Genomic DNA, 12,679 nt, shown 5'->3' on the forward strand with positions numbered 1-12,679 from the left:
TGGGATTTATAAACATTGTTTAAAATTTACAAATACGTGTAGGATGTGCAAAAACGAATTTATACTATGATAGACATTTTAAATTAAAAAAATAAATTAATTAAATGAATTTATACAATGATAGAAAACATTAGAGTAAAAAAATGAATTTATACAATGGTAGAAAATTTTAGGTTAGAAAAATGAATTGCTAAAATTGTCTAGCATTGTATAAATTCATTTTTTTAATCTAAAATTTTCTAGCATTGTAGAAATTATTGTTTTTTTAATCTAAAATTTTCTAGCATTGTATAAATTTTTTTAAATCTAATAATTTCTAGCATTGCATAAATTCATTTTATTTATTTATTTTTAAAAAATCTAAAATTTCTAGCATTGTGTAAATTCATTTTTTCACATCTTACATATATTTGTAAAATGTAAACAATCTTTATAAATCCCAGGCCCTGAAAATGACCTCAATAAAGATCGAAACGTTGGCACGATATAGAAAATGTTTTTCTAAAGCCTATGCCCCAACCAGACAGCATCTCACGATCTGCAAATAATCATTGACTAACGGTCACTAAACACCACAATAGCAGTTTTTAATAACTGTTATAAACGAACTTAACTTTAACTTTTAACTCCCCGTCCAATTACATCTTGTAAATGCCAAATTTCGACAACCATTTAGATTTTGGCAATAAAATCATAGACAAAACGGTGAACAAATTCGGTAAGTCACTTACCCCGAGCTTGCCGACGGGATCTGGATTATTATTTTCCGGTTACGAGTTAGCGCCTTAGTCGGATGGCCGGGTAAAACGGTCTGGAAGAGCTCATTATATGTTAGTTATGGTTGTGATTGTGCTACTGTGGCCCACATCAATCTCTATACGTCAAAGCCGCTCTCAATCAGATGGATTATGGCTTATTCACAGAGCTAAACACATAATTAAGCTGAGCCGAGTCATTCTCCCTCATTAGTCCACCTTCGAAAGGCAACGGCCTTTGTGTTTTTGTCTTTCTCTAACCGAACCGCTCTTCCATTAACTGACTTGTAAAACGGTTTTTATTATTCGTCGTTTTGTCTAAAATTGTATTTGTTTCGCATTTTTACACCAAATCCTTTGTTTGGAACGAAAAATTTACAATATTTATACTATTAATTATATTAATAAAAGTTAAATTGTATTGTGGTTAAAAGAATCGTCAGAGCGATATAGCGATCAAGAGAATTCCGAAAAATGACAAATACAGCGAGACTAGGCGGACCAGATTAATCAGGGGCAGTTATTGAAAGGGCGAGAATGAAACTCGCATAATAACCATCAGAACTACTCTAAGAAATTTCTAAACGTTTTAGTATGTTATAGAATATCGTCGTAATCCTGTTCTGATGTACAGGACATAAAATCAAATAAAACTTTACTTGCCATACAGTTGACATGTTCGAATAGAAAGGTTACGTCAATGAAAGGAACGTTGAGGCCTACATAACTTCAACAACAAAATATTAAAACATTCTTTTACACCATAAAGCGGGTCTTCTACTAGTCATTAATAAACTAAATTATTAAATCTTGTGATGGTCTTACAGTCAAATATGACTCCTAGATATTTAACTTCATTTACAAAGGCAATTGAAAGACATGAACAATTCGAACAAACTATTGATAATATTATTTCAACAGGAAGTAGACCATATTGACATAAACAACGTTATTTTTACATAAGGAGAATTTTATGACATAATTTTTATTTAAGTTTAACAGAAGAAAGTTTTTATCCAATCATTTTTTAAAAATTAAATGTACTTTAAAATTTAAAGTGTTAAATAAATTGACAGTGTATAAGATAGCTGGGTTATCAGCAACAACCAAATAATTTTCCAGAGATATCTGGTTTTATTAATGCATGTATGTAAACCAGCAACAAGATAGGTCCAAGTAAAGTCCCTTGTGGAATCCTAGTGTTTATCGGAATCTCAAAGCTACGAATACCATTTGCTTTGGTTATTTCGGTTCGATCTTTTAAACAGGTTTTAATAAAATTTAGTAGCAATTTGCAGTACTAATTAGGATGGAATGTTCAACGGCTTTTTTAATGTCGAGAAATAAACCATTATTATCAAGAGTCTCTATTGTAAAGTGGGATGTATTGATTAAAGCTTGATCTGAAGATGTTCCAGGCCGGAATCCATATTGATCAGAGGCCATAATTTTATTTTTATTAAGTAATTTAGAAATCTCTCGTCAAAACATTTGTCTTGTGTTTTAATGAGGGATAATATTAGTGATATAGGACGATAGGTATTAAGTTCAAGTTTTGAGCTACTTTTTTGTTGTGCAGTTTCCTTTAAAACACAGTAAAATTTTTTTCAACAAAAGAGCTAGAGTTTATAAATTTTATAATTGTTTGTAGATTCCATAAATAGAAATAGGTTGAAGATTAAAAGTAGATATGCTTAGGGGGACAATGTAGTGAATCAAGTAAATTTTTTATATTTTTACTCCTATTTTGTAAATCTTTTATTACTATTCTACTTTAAAAAAATAATTATTAAGCATATCAACATATAATATTGTAGATTTTATGTTATATTTGTTTAAAGGGCGTAAATAATCTTACATTTACTCAACCAATCCAAGAAAGGTAATATTTTATATTTGAATTCCGTGACTTCTTAAAAAAATGAAGAAAGATGATTATGAATTAAAGTGGGGTTCTATGCGGGCATGTCGTCTTCAGTAATGTATTGTAGGCTCTTTGAGTGATGTGAAGTTAAACGATTTCTCTGGTTGAAATTACATGATGTAATCACGGAATTAAAATTGCTCATCTCCTTCTATCGCATTAAAGGTCAGAAATTTAGATTATTGTGAACAATTTTTATGTGAAAAGTCAGCTCAGTCGGGCGTTAGTTCGGTTGAATGTAATGTATGCTGCCCCTCTAGGTGTCTCGGCTATTGTAACATATACACTTACGAGTTTATGTTATGTAAGGGGCAAAAGTTCCGCCCGCGAGTTAAAGGCCGATTTGCATTCATTTGTAAGTGATTGTTCACGGACCTTCTCCTTCCCCGTTTCAATCTTTGACTGTCGGATTTACATATACCTTTTATACCAATCATTCGTGTATAATTAAGCAAGATTTATGATTCACTCGAATGCTATGTGATTCTAAAACGGATCATTTACATGCCAGCTTCTAATAGACCGCTGCCGATGATGTTGCGGATATCTCACTTGCATACAAAACAGGAAAGGCTTCTGATGTCATGTTGCCACCGCTAACGTTATTCGTCTAAATTAAAATGCCTGTTCTTGTATCGGCTACATTGCAGGTGTTAAATTAATTTTATTTAATTCATTTCAAAAGATCAAATAATATAATAATCCATTATATTTAGTGGACTATTGACCAAATTACTTCTTTCAATTAATTAATCTTTTTATGTAAGGTTTTGGTTGAAATGAAAAAGTTAGTGGCACGAGCGGGATTCGAACCCACGACCTTCGGCTCAATACACCGCTGCTCTAACCACTTGAGCTATCGTGACTTCGATCAGACACTAACTTCCCATCTCAACCTACAACCTTTCGAATTTTCCCTCCTTTTTGCCATTTTTCAAATGTCGTGTAATCAGGATTCGATTCTCGGCGACACCACGGGGTGCTGTTAGTGAAGTTATACTTGGAACTATATTGAAAAATGGCAAAAAGGGGGGAAAATTCGAAAGGTTGAGATGGGGAGTTGGTGTCAGAGTGGTTCGAAGTCACATCTCAAGTGGTTAGAGCAGCGGCGTATTGAGCCGAAGGTCGTGGGTTCGAATCCCGCTCGTGACACTAACTTTTTCATTTCAACCTAAACCTTACATAAAAAGATTAATATAATAATGTGCTGTAAACGGTTTGATGTGGTAAAATATATGGTAACAAGATAGGCTACATCGAAATCTGTTTATTGAAATTTCATAAAGCATGCCATTTGACAATCCTACCTAGATAATTCGATATTTTGTTCTTTGTAGAAAAAAAACTTTCTGTTTGTTCCTTTTACTTTTTCGACGTATGATACGTTTGTTACGAATATAAGCGGTAAGTAAGAGTAAGTGGTGATGAAGGTCTACGGGGTGTTTTGTAGCCCGTAGGTGATGTCAGAACAATTGTGAAGTTTTCCTTGTTGGAACTGAACGGCTGAATGGAGGTGATGCTCCAGTGTCACCTCATTACCTCGGCTCAAATGACACCGCCAAGTGGGGCCGTTCTATCTTCGCAGCACATCGCCTCACAATTAAATTCAGCCCTCTGAATCGTCTGTCCTTTTGACTTTTGACACTCTGTCTCGTCCCCTTCGAGAAAATAGCTACTCAAAAATCTAAGCATACAGCGAGACGCGATTGAAAGAAGCGGATAGACCTAGGCCCACAGTGGTTTCTTGAGCGATAGGAAAACCAAAAGTAAATAATTTTGATTCGTAACAAAACTTTATTGAGAATTATAAACGTGCATTTTCTAACGGAAATCAAATTATCGTTATTAAAGCACATAATCGATCGAGGAAGTAATTTCAACCTATTGTACGCTGCTAAGCGTGGCCAATGAGGACATCCATATGGACATTGTCCGAGGGGACAATTGCGGCGCATCGTTCCAGCATTCCGGCCCCGCCTACGATTTGCACTGGACGGCAATTAGGCGCCCAAACCCCGTGAGAAACTCTGGGACCCGGCATTTAAATAACAATAACAACGGTCCTCGCTAGCGGCTTTTTCTACGGCTAATTCCTTTTTAAATGAGAGAATTAGTAGCTTTTTTCGGATGGACGGGCATTCAAATGTGGTTGAACTCAATTGAAAGAAGTGTTGAGCTCAATATCGAGATTCATTTGTTCAACGGACCTGTCTTACTGTCAAATTCCAAAGAGGGAGGGAGGGGGAGAGAGAGAGAAAAAAAGAAAAGCGATCATCAGTTAGGTTATCTCCTTGTGAGGATGGCTATGCAGTCTGCACTTTCGCCTGTACAGAACCCTTTTAGAAACAGATATGGAATTCAGTATTTTCGGCTGCTGTGACTATGAATTGAATATTTGTAAATTTCGATAGTTGTTTAAGCTGAGTCGGGAATTTCTGTTTCTCAATTATTTGCCCTGGATACTGAAGGATCCTCTCAGGAAAAGAAGTTCTATCTGCAATTTGAATGCGAGGGAGGATCTCCATTTTTTCCTTTGTGAAACCCTGTGCTGGCGAACTTCATCACCCCTACAAGGGGCTATGTAAAATTTTAATGTTTAGAGTTAGTTTTGCGATAAAGCCATGGCAATACAGGTACAGCTTAATAAGGGAGTTTAATTACTAATTTTGAGGCTTGTTAGATGCAGATGTATTAATCGGGGTGTAATATACTGCGCCCTTTAAGAGCTATTAGGGGTATTCACAATGTTTGTTAGATGTTAAATCGAATGTAGAAATGTCCAGTAAGAATCAATGCTGCGCGTTGCGACTGGTAGAGCCAAAAATAAATCTATAGCAGTCCTAGTCTCCTATAGCAGTCCTCTAGCTTGTTGATGTTTGTTATGGTTTTGTTTTGTGTTAAATTGTAAGATGCCAGAAGTTACTAAAAAAGGAAAATTAATCAACCCTTTCATTCAAAATGCTATCTATGCACTCGAAAAGTACTAGCAAATGACGCGCTTCAATTTGTGCCGACATACCTAACTTGTATCCTAACCTCTTACAATCTACAACTTCATAGGATAGGGGATGTATCTACTATGAATGAGAGTATATGGACAGGTCAGACATTAACAAAAGAAATGTATTAGTGTGATTTAATTAATGTGTATTTAAGAATAGAAATACGTGTAAACAAAAAAGAGCTGTTAAATTCATGGCTTCATTCAAATACATTACCTACGCCCTAACGGATAGCAATGTGATTACATTTTCGACATAACATCTATCATTGGCCCTGGCCTGTTAGAACTAGCAATGTTAACCAGCTGATTGTTACAGTCTACGCCTCATTTTTCTCCGCCTAACAGAGTAAACACAAAAATCGTGTATACCCCCCCTATTGTATCCCCGTTCTATGCCTATAGCACACCGGTGAGTACCTAGTTCATCAAGGAACTTGATTAGTAGGCCCGGTTTCAATAGTTGAATATCTTTTACATTCACATTGTACAATCCCAAAACACTTCCTCCTGCGTGCAAATGTGGCACCACAGTTGGTTAATCGGTGTGTTGGTGTCTGCTCTGCCCCTAGCAGGATCTGCTTGTGCCGACTTTGATTATACCAATTTTCTTTAAATGTCCATTTAGTTTGCAGTGTGCTGTTAAGAATCTTGTTGTTGGCTTGTTAATTTAGTATATTATTATTATCATCATTATTTAGATATTATTTCTAACATTAATTTTATATTACTGGTGGAAAAACTACGCTTTTTATTTAGTTTAGATTATTATTTTCACTTATGAATTTTTTATGTTAATTACAATCATCTTCAATATTACCACTGTAAAATAAATTAAATTAATCAAAAGAATTCCAAAGTCCGACAGTAGACTTTTTCCTATGCTTAAAATTTATTGCAATATATTCTAAATGTTTAGTAATAAATGAATTTTTCTTCATCAATTTGATATTTATCTTATTAGTTTTACTTCTGTTCATGCCGTCGATTATTGGCACATGTTCTTCGTCTTGGCTGTGAGGTAGAAAACGAAATCACCTTTACTAAACGCCTGACTTAGAATTGGCTAAGCGAGTTTGTCACACGGACACTTACTTTTGGGACAAAGCTAAGTAGAAATGCCGCCAAATATAAGAATTGTGCTCGAGCATGGATAGCGAATCTCTGAATTTCCGATTTTTGGTTTTTGATACATACAGTATTGACAGTTTTGCGTACTTAATGCGTGTTGAGAGTGAAAGTATTTATTAGCGAGGGGCGCAATAGGGCGGATGGCGGAATTGAGTATTTCATCGATCTTCAATTCCGTTAGTTATTTTGAAGGTCTTTACACCATTTGAAAAAGGGCAAAAAGGAGGGAAAAGTTCGGAAGGTGGGTTAAGGTGGGAAGTGTGTCCGAGTGGATCGAAGTCACGATGGCTCAAGCAGAAGAGCAGCGGCGTATTTAGCCCAAGGTTCGAGTCCCGCTCGTGACACTAACTTTTTCATTTCAACCAATACCTTACATAAAGATTAATTAATTGAATAACGTTATTTGATCAATAGACCACTAAATATAACGGATTATTATATTATTTGATCTTTTGAAATGAATTAAATAAAATTAATTTAACACCTGCAATGTAGCCCAACTCTAATGAATTATATACACAGTAAACTAATTTTCGACAGTAAACAACTGATAATGAAAGTTAGAGGAGAAATGCTCATATTGAGCATACTTCCATAAGGCGAGTCCCCAGAGTCATATCCTCTTTGCAATATACGAAATCATGTACCATTTTTTTTATGTATTTACCCTAGGCGCTTCGAACCCTAGCTTGTGGCACTAGCTTTTTTATTTCAACCAAAACCTTACATAAAAAGATTAATTAATTGAAAGAAGTAATTTGGTCAATAGACCACTAAATATAATTGATTTAATAAGTTAAATGGAGTATATCTTCACTAAAGCTCTCCGTAGCCATTTCATTTGTTGCCGAGAATCAAATAGATCACACGACATTTGAAAAATGGCAAAACGTGTAAAATGCGAAAGATTGTAGGTTGAGATGGGAAATTGGTGTCCGAGTGGATCGAAGTCACGATAGCTCAAGTGGTTAGAGCAGAGGCGTATTGAGCCGAAGATCGTTGGTTCGAATCCTGCTCGTGACACTAACTTTTTAATTTCAACCAAATCCTTACATAAAAATGTTAATTGAAAGAAGTAATTTGGTCAACCAGACCACTAATTATAATTGATTTAATGTTAAACGTTCATCGCACTATATATTTCTGTGTCAATTTGAATTATTTTATAAGCTAAACTGATCCAAAAGTTTTTAGAGTGACACGCATTCATTGCAAAAACGAATTCCAGTGTGGATACGTCGTCCCGTTCTCGAATATCAAGGGAATCGGACGTTTTTTCCGATTTTATGTGATCCAATTAAATTAAGGAAGAAACCCCACGGCCGTCCCCGGGTAATTATTATTCATGAAGCAATTCCTGGGCGCAATACCTTTGGTCTCTAAATCCCGTATAGTTCCCAAGAAGAAAAAACGGACGGCATCCAAAACTCCGCTGTCAAATTAGAAGGGCGGCCCACCGGGAATTTCGGCACTCGTAAAGAAGGCTCGGTATTTTAAAGGGAATTGGGTTAGAGATCCGTCGGGAGAGTGACATACGATTAATATTCAAGCGCACCGCGGTCGGTCCCGCCTGAGATAAGTCAATCGGCCGGCATGTCACACGCTCGTCCATCCCACAAATGCCACAAACAAGGACCACACAAATTACATCCGTTTACATTCGTTTAATCCCACTCACACTTTTATTTCATTTTTTATGTATGCTCGGAGATTTTTTTAAAAGGTATTTTTGCCTTTACCGATGGGAATGTATCAACCTTCTTTTCTATTTCATTAAAGTCTCTATAATAATATTATGTATGCGCACACAAAATGCTTTACAGATGAAATTTATTTATTTGTATACGGTCAGTAGCCCATTTTATTACAATAGTTACAAGAAAAACTAAACATTGTCGATAATAAAAGAATAATTATAATCCATTAGGTTTCGTGGTCCGATTGACCAATAACATCATACAAGTAATTAATCTTTATGGTATTGGTTGAGATAAACTTTTTTATCTCAACTACTACCTTAAAGAATTAATATAATGAGTTTTTTTAGTGACCAGTTGTTTGACAGTCGTTGGATTCGTGAGGAGCGCTCAAGAATGAGGTAGTTTAGACAAACACCTTTTTCATTCACCTTTGTCGACGTTTCGACCTTTATTCGGGTCATCTTCTGGGCCTGGGTGAATTACAGAACATATGTTGATTGGGAAAAATACAGTACCGATGTAAATATAATAATGTAAATTTAAAATTTCAGCCAATACCTTACATAAGATTAATTAATTGAAAGAAGTTATTTGATCAATCGGACTACGAAATATATTGGACTTAACAATAATTTCATTTCCAATATTGAATAACCCAGAATCACAAATCCAATCCAGAAAATACTTTGAGCTAAATAAAACGATAAAACGGTAGAACTAAATAAAAAGAAAATCTCCGAATATTTTCTGCCTTCCCCACCTAATCACAATCTTATAAAAACAGCAGAATACAATTTTTCGCAACAATTTCACACAATACCAATATGACACCGCAAGAATAGCACCACATTTTAGATGAGTATGAAATACGTGGTTTGAAAGTTAATATTTACGGTATATGTTTCGTGATTCACCCATGCCCTGAAGATGACCCGAAAAAAGGTCAAAATATTGGCAAAAAATGAAAAAGGTGTTTTTCTAAACTACTTCATTCTTGACCGCTCCTCACGAAACCAACAATTAATAAAAATAACAACATAAAGTATAATTTATATACCAACATTTGAATACAAAAATAATATTTAGGATCTGACTTGTAAATAAAAACGATCATATGTAAGATTAATTAATAATACATACATTCACTCAATATCCATTCATAAAGTCATATACATATTTGTATACACAAACTTACATACTCATCTTAATTATATATATATATATATATATATATATAGAGAGAGAGAGAGAGAAAGAGATGTGTGTGTGTGTGTGTGTATGATTAATGTGGGTATATATTTGGATATGCTTGGATTGGTATTTTTTCCCTAAAAAGCATTTTGCCTTTACAGTTGGGAACGTATCAACCTCCTTTTCTATTTCTTTAAAGTCTCTATAGTATTATCAAGTATGGACTGAGAAAATTCACATTCGTTATAGACGAAATTTATATATTTACATAAGGGCGATAAACTATTTTATTACAATAAATACAAGAAAACAATTAAACGTTAATGATAATAAAATAATAACATAAAGAATAACTTAGATAACAGCATTTGAATACAAAAACAATATTTGGGTTTTGACTTGTAAATAAAAACCATTAAAAATAAAACAAATTAATAATACACACGTACACTCCATATCCTTTCATATACTCATATACATATATACATACAAACATTCATATCCGCATATATATATCAGATGAACATAATTGATTGTTGTTACTCACACTATTTATTTTATTTTTTACGTATGCTCGGATTGTTTTTTTTTCTAAAAGGAATTTTGCCTTTACCGATGGGAGTGTATCAACCTACTTTTCTGTTTTATTAAAGTCTCTATAATAATTTTTAGTATGCACTGAGAAAATTCACAAAATTCATTACAGACGTAGTTTATTTATTTATACACAGGCAAAAGCCTATTTTATTACAATAAGTACAGGCAAAAAATTAAATATAAACGACAATAAAATAATAACTGGGGGGGGGGCGAAGGTGGCCGCACGGTTTAGGCGTTGACACGGCGCTCATCACTGTAAGGTTTACTGTAAGGTAATGGTCCCGGGTTCGAATCCAGCGGCCCTGCATTCGAACCCTACATACTTACAAATGGTTGGTATGACCTCTGCTGTTGCGAACTCTCGTTAAAAAAAATAATGATAATAATAACATAAAATATAATTTAAATACCAACATTTGAATACGAAAACTATATTTGGGATTTGACTTGTAAATGAAAACAAATAAAAATAAGATTAATTAATAACACATACTAACAGTAAATATCCATACATACACTCATATACAATATATATATGTCATATGTCCCAAATTGATTGCTGTTACCACACAAATTACATCAGCTTACATTCGTTCAATCCCACTCACACTTTTTTTTATTTTGTACTTATGCTCGAGATTTGTTTTTTCTTTTTATTTCTGAAAAGCATTTTGCCTTTACCGGTGGGAATGTACAAACCTTCTTTTCTAATTCATTAAAGTCTCTACAATAATATTAATTGGTCAAGCGGACCACGAAATTAGGGAAAATAATATTAAATATGCAACTGAGAAAATTCACATTCGTTGTAGGAGTTTATTTATTTATATAAACTATTTTATTATAATAATTACAAGAAAAAAATTAAACGTTGACGATAACCAAATAATAATATAAAGTATAATTCAGATATCAACTTTTGAATATGAAAATAATTAAAATTAAATTAAAACAATTTTTGGAAATAAATCCATTTACAACATTAAAACATTATACGAAAAGGGTTAAATTTCCTATTACGTTAAAATATATTATTTTATGTCATAAATGTGAATGAAATGTATACTTTTGGTAGTGATAATAATGCATTATTCGCTAATATGTACACCAATTATCAGAAAATACATAATTTTGATAATATTAAAAATAAATTAATAATATTTATTTGTTAAGCGAATATCTGCTTACAGCGAACGGTGGTTGGGATTACGTATGTGTTGCAATAGCGTCGTGAAGGATGTTAACAGAGAGACATAGAAAGAAAATAATAGCGTTAAACCGGGTCCACAACCGTGTCATTGTGAAGAACCTAATTACCATCTGAGACCCATCCAGTGCTCTAAGTGAGTGCTTTTTTGAATTTGTACAATAGCCGTCGTTGTTACCATTGTTAATGTTTGTTTAATCAATCATCGCTTACTCTGAATTATTTATTAAAGTATTTTCATGGATAAATTAACTATTCATTGAAATATCGATTCATGGACGTTATAAAGCTATAATAAAATATACGAACTTGGACATTTCTGTACTGCAGAGTTTCAAAAAATTTAGTGCTTAATTTCTGATTTTTACCCCTAAGTGTCTGAGTCAGCTGACACTAGGGTCTATAAACTCAGGGGAGTTCACCTACCCTATTATGCTGCTGGGTCGCTAGTATCCCTCTTATGTCATATGCCCAGGAGATCGGAGCTTCTCAACCGACGGGAGTTTTCGACAACAAGGTTATTTCAGAACTCCAACGCATGCAAAATATAATCTAGACTAAAGCTAACTTACTTTTATACAGTCGCTCAAATAAATACATTCACACCTATGTACATTGGAACTGATTAGACGGTGGAGGATTCCTTCCTCCATCGTCCTACAAACAATATTATTAATCTATTTTAAATTATGGTCGATGGGGTACTTTAATAAATATTCCGCCATCGTTCCTGTTCACCACACACACACACACGCACGCACACGCGCACACACACACACACACACACACTCTTTGCTGGAGAAGCGAAGGTATCGCTATATTTCACTATCACCCCTTTCCACTCACACTAATAAATACACTCACTCAAACAAAACACATAAAACAGATCTACATACATTTAAAAAAATATTATTATTAAATCTTAAATTGCCTACACGTTCTCTGTAAGGAGCCAAGGCATGACAAGCTTCTATTACGTGACCCCTCTCACGTATATCTCTGTATATCTCTATACGATTATCTCTGTATAAGAGGCACCTCCGCAGGCTATCAACCACGTAAGGCCTATTCTTAATCGAATTAGGAAAAACAGATCAGGGGATATATTTTGTATTTTTTTCGTTATGGTAAATTGTGATTTGATTTCAATGATTCATTGGTTTTTAAAAA

General features: G+C 34.0%; 1 protein-coding gene across 1 annotated transcript in view; it reads left to right on the forward strand.

Moving 5' to 3' along the window:
* LOC106662892 (neuronal PAS domain-containing protein 4) overlaps positions 1 to 12,679 on the forward strand; it is a 185,417-nt gene that overhangs the window by 29,666 nt on the left and 143,072 nt on the right. The gene's annotated exons all lie outside the window — the stretch shown is intronic.

This window comes from Cimex lectularius, unplaced genomic scaffold (genome assembly GCF_000648675.2).
Source record: "Cimex lectularius strain Harlan isolate CLEC.00 unplaced genomic scaffold, Clec_2.1 scaffold84, whole genome shotgun sequence".
In the NCBI taxonomy this organism is placed as follows: Eukaryota; Metazoa; Arthropoda; class Insecta; order Hemiptera; family Cimicidae; genus Cimex; species Cimex lectularius.